Source organism: Nycticebus coucang, chromosome Y, assembly GCF_027406575.1.
Source record: "Nycticebus coucang isolate mNycCou1 chromosome Y, mNycCou1.pri, whole genome shotgun sequence".
Taxonomy (NCBI): domain Eukaryota; kingdom Metazoa; phylum Chordata; class Mammalia; order Primates; family Lorisidae; genus Nycticebus; species Nycticebus coucang.
This window is the reverse complement of record NC_069805.1, coordinates 2,461,183-2,466,687: the sequence shown is the minus strand read 5'-3', so window position 1 is coordinate 2,466,687 and position 5,505 is coordinate 2,461,183. Positions and strand designations below refer to the sequence as shown.

General features: G+C 38.7%; 1 pseudogene; it reads right to left on the bottom strand.

The window, feature by feature from the left end:
* Positions 1-1,828: 1,828 nt before the first annotated feature.
* LOC128579112 (cytochrome c oxidase subunit 7A2, mitochondrial-like) lies at positions 1,829-2,131 on the bottom strand (annotated as a pseudogene).
* Positions 2,132-5,505: the final 3,374 nt, after the last annotated feature.

Below are 5,505 nucleotides of genomic sequence, written 5' to 3'. Positions count from 1 at the left end.
AACTGGCTGAGATGTCAGAAATTGAATTCAGAAGTTGGATGGCAAACAAGATTAACAAAATGGAATTAGGAATTCATGGAGAAATTCAAAAGCTGTCTCAAGAATTTAACGAATTTAAAGACAAAACCACCAAAAACTTATACACACTGAAGCAAGAATTTGCAGCCCTCAAAGATATGGAAAATACAGTGGAATCCCTTAGCAACAGAATGGACCAAGCAGAAGAAAGGATCTCTGACATTGAAAATAAAGCCTTTGAACACTCCCAAACTCTCAAAGAGGAAGAGAAATGAAGAGCAAACATGGATCACTCTCTCAGAGAACTCTGGGATAACTTGAAGAAGGCAAATATCCGACTCATAGGAATTCCTGAAACAGATGAAGTGGCCTCACTGGGAGCAGAGGCCATTCTGCATGAAATTATGAAAGAGAATTTTCCAGAACATGCCTATAGAACCTGAAATTCAGGTAGCAGATAGCTTCAGAACCCCAGCACAACTCAACCCCAATAAGACATCACCCAGACTATTGGCCTAGGTAAAGATTTTATGTGAAAGACCCCCCCGACAATTACAGCAATACCAGTGAATAACTGGAATTTGATTAAGCTAAAAAGCTTCTGTATAGCGCAGGCGCAGTGGCTCATACTGGTAATCCTAGAACTTTGGGAGGCTGAGAAAAATGGATTGCTTGAGGTCAGGAGTCTAAGACCAGCCTGGGCAAAAGCAAGACCCCATCTGTTGTAAAAATAGAAAAACTGAGGCAGGAAGATTGTTTGATCTCAAGAGTTGGAGGTTGCTGTGAGCTATGCTGCCAGGGCACTCTATCCAGGGCAACAGCTTGAGACTGTATCAAAAAGAAAAAAAAAAAGCTTTTGCACAGCTAAGGGTACCACAACTCAATGAAACAGACAGACTACAAAATGGGAGAAATTTTTTTATGATTTTTGCATTTTGAATCTGACAAAGGCCTGATAATCAGAATCTATAGAGAACTCAACATAAAGGAGAGCAACCTCATTTCTATGTGGGTAAGAGACTTCAATAGAAACTTCTCTGACAATAACAGATAAGTGACCAACAAACATGTCAGAATTCTCATTGTCTTTATCATCAGAAAAACCCAAGTCAAAACCATGCTGAGATATCTCTCAGCCTACATCACAAAGTACCCAAACTGCAGATTTGGGCATGCATGTGGAGAGAAGGGAACACTTGTACACTGTAGGTGGGACAGCAAACTAATACAACCTTTAGGGATAGAAGCACAGAGAACCTTTAAAAAACTACAAGTTCATCTTTCATTTGATCCCACAATCCCATTATTAGGTATCTACACAGAAGAATAAAAATATGTTTTGTTTTGTTTTTTATTGAGACAGAGCTGCACTTGTTTACCCTCAGTAGAGTACATAAATGTCACACCCACAGAAACCTCAAGCTCCTGGGCTTAAGCAATTCTCTTGTCTCACTCTCCCAAGTAGTTGGGACTACAGGTACCTGCCAAAACGTCCAGCTATTTTTGTTGTTGTTGTTGTTGACTTTGACATATTTGTTTAACAAGCATGAGCTTCGTTCACCAGCCCCAATGTATGTGGCCAGCACCCTAACCACCAAGCTACAGGGGCAAAACCAAGAAATAAAATCATTTTACCTCAAAGATATTTGCATCAGAATTTTTTTCCCACTGGTTAAAGACTGCTTTATGCGTAGCAATTAATACAAGTCAATAAATATTGATCCCCAACAAAGAGCTAAGTTACTCATCGTTTTCTGGTCTATACAGAGGTAAATGAAAGTGAACCAAGTGATCACTGGGATGACTGAAGTCAATCCTGCTTTTTGGGAAATGAAGCCACAGCCAGCAGATATATGGCACCTGCTGTTCCACCAGCTGTAAGAACCATGGTGGTTATATACAGTAGGAGGGCACCGAGCCAGCACACCCTTTAAGTGAACTGGAATCCAATTGTCCTCCTGAAACAGATTTTGCTTCTCTGGAACTTTATTTTCAAAATGCCTGCGTGAAGCAGTGCTTATGGTCCTCTGCGAAATCAGATGGAGAGCCAACAGATTCCGCAGCATCTTGCCTCAGTTACTGCCCACCAACCGTTCCAACTGAACACAGAGAACTAAAGTCGCCACACTGCAACCGCTGCAAGGTGCCTAGAATTTTTATTACAGCTCAGTTCTTAGTTGCCAAGTTGTTGAAGCAACTTGAGTGCCCATCGACCCGTGAATAGATTGAAACATTGTGGTATATGTACACTATGGACTAATAGCCATAAGAAAAGATGTAGAGTTTACATCTTTTATGTTTACCTAGATGGAATTGAAACACATTCTTCTTAGCAAAGTATCTCAAGAATGGGAAACAATTCTAATATGAAAGCAATATATAAACAATCACATACTCATGCAATTGGTAAAACATAAATATAGTGTAGCAAGTGGGGTGAGGAGGGTGATTGATGGGAGGCAGCAGGGCATTAGACAAGGTCTCACCTAATGTGCACAATGCAAGTGTTCAGCTGTAGGGTTCTTCTGTAATTTGAACTTTATCTTGGCAGATAGAACAATTTAACGTAAATACTTGTACCCTTGTATTAATTTGAAATTTAAAAAAATATTGAAAAATTCAGGTTGCATATCTAATGGGAGGACCTGTTACAACTTCTCAAAATGTTTAATAATGTGGAATTTTTTTTTTGCAGTTTTTTTTGAAAGTGGCCGGGTTTGAACCCACCACCTACAGCATATGGGGCCAGCGCCCTACTTCTTTGAACCACAGGTGCCACCCAGAAATTTTTGTTAACACACTGTCAATACAGAAAATTCTGAGTTTAGAAAAATACGGTCCTAAACTGAACAAACTTCTAAACCTTTGATAGCATAAGTGAACTGCATCCCAAAATATGACATATATTAATATCATTATTTAGTTCTCCCACACATAATAAACACTTACAAAAGTAGGAGTTAGGATTTTAATACATCACTCTTCTTTCAGCCACAAACTTAAAGAAGTTATTATAATTTTTTTTTAAATCATAACTGTATACATTGATATGATCATGGGGCATCATACACTCACTTCATAGACCATTTGACACATTTTTATCACAATGGTTAACATAGACTTTCCGGTGTTATCTCAGCTACTGTGCCAAAACATTTACATTCTACATTTACCAAGTTTCGCAAATACCCCTGTAAGATGCACCACAGGTGTGATCCCACCGATCCCCCTCCCTCTACCCACCCCCCCTTCCCACTTCCCCCTATTGTTAAGTTGTAGCTGGGTTATAGCTTTCATGTGAGAGTCCCAAATTAGTTTCATAGTAGGGCTGTGTAAATTGGGTACTTTTTCTTCCATTCTTGGGATACTTTACTAAGAAGAATATGTTCCAGCACCATCCATGTAAACATGAAAGAGGTAAAGTCTCCATCTTTCTTTAGGGCTGCATAGTATTCCATGGTATACATATACCACAATTTATTAATCCATTCGTGGATCGATGGGCACTTCGGCTTTTTCCATGACTTAGCTATTATGAATTGGGCTGCAATAAACATTCTGGTACAAATATCTTTGTTATGTTGTGATTTTTGGTCTTCTGGGTATATGCCCAGCAGAGGAATTACAGGATTGAATGGCAGATCTATTTTCAGATCTCTGAGTGTTCTCCATATATCTTTCCAAAAGGAATGTATTAAATTGCATTCCCACCAGCAGTGCAGAAGTGTTCCCTTTTCTCCGCATCCACGCCAACATCTCTGGTCTTGAGATTTTGTGATATAGGCTAGTCTCATTGGAGTTAGATGATATCTCAAAGTAGTTTTGATTTGCATTTCTCTGATGATTAAAGATGATGAGCATTTTTTCATATGTCTGAAGGCCGCTCGCCTGTCTTCTTCAGAGAAGTTTCTCTTCAAATCCCTTGCCCAGCCTGCGATGGGATCCGTTATTTTTCTCTTCCTGATGCGTTTGAGTTCTCTGTGGATTCTGGTTACTAAACCTTTGTCAGAGATATACCCTGCAAATATCTTCTCCCATTCTCAGGGCTGTTTGCTTGCTTTACTTACAGTGTTCTTAGCTGTGCAGAAATTTTTTAGTTTGATCAAGTCCCAGTAGTGTATTTTTGAAGCTGCTTCAATTGCCCGGGGGGTTCTCCTCATGAAATACTCACCCAGACCAATTTCTTCAAGGGTTTTCCCTGCATTCTCCTCTAGTATTTTTATAGTTTCATGTCTTAAGTTTAAATCTTTAATCCAATGAGAGTCTATCTTAGTTAATGGTGAAAGGTGTGGGTCCAAATTCAGTCTTCTGCAGGTTGCCAGCCAGTTCACCCAGCACCATTTGTTAAGTAGGGAATCTTTTCCCCACTGAATGTTTTTAATTGGCTTCTCAAAAATCAAATAGCGGTAAGTAGCTGGATTCATCTCTTGGTTCTCTATTCTGTTCCAGATATCTACTTCTCTGTTTTTGTGCCTGTACCATGCTGTTTTGATCACTATCAATTTGTAGTATAGTCTGAGGTATGGTACCATGATTCCTCCTGTTTTGTTTTTATGTTTGAGTAATGTCTTGGCTATTCGAGGATTTTTCTGATTCCATGTAAAACGAAGTATTGTTTTTTCACGATCTTTAAAATAGGACAGTGGAGATAAATGGGGATTGCATTGAAATTATATATTGCTTTGGGTAGAATGGACATTTTAACAATGTTGATTCTTCCCAGACATGAGCATTGTATGTTTTTCCATTTGTTAACATTCTCACCTATCTCTTTTCTTAGAGTTTCATAGTTCTCTTTATATAGATTATTCACGTCCTTTGTTAGATAAACTCCCAAGTATTTCATCTTCTTTGGCACTACTGTGAATGGGATAGAGTCCTTAATTGTTTTTTCAACTTGACTGTTGTTGGTGTATATAAAGGCTACCGATTTATGGATGTTGATTTTGTAACCTGAGACGCTGCTGTATTCCTTGATCACTTCTGAGAGTTTTGTAGTAGAGTCCCTAGTGTTTTCCAGATACACAATCATATCATTTGCAAAGAGCGAAAGTTTGATCTCTTCTGACCCTATGTGGATACCCTTCATCACCTTTTCTTCCCTAACTGCGGTGGCTAAAACTTCCATTACAATGTTAAAGAGCAACGGAGACAATGGGCAGCCTTGTCTGGTTCCAGATCTGAGTGGAAATGATTCTAATTTAACTCCATTCAATATGATATTGGCTGTGGGTTTGCTGTAGATGCCCTCTATCAGTTTAAGAAATGTCCCTTCAATACAAATTTTCTTAAGTTGTCTGATCATGAAGGGATGCTGGATATTATCTAAAGCTTTTCTGCATCAATTTAGAGAATCATATGGTCTTTGTTTTTTAATTTGTTTATGTGCTGAATTACATTTATAGATCTACGTATATTAAACCAGCCTTGACACCCTGGGATAAAACCAACTTGGTCATGATGTATAATTTGTTTGATGTGTTGCTG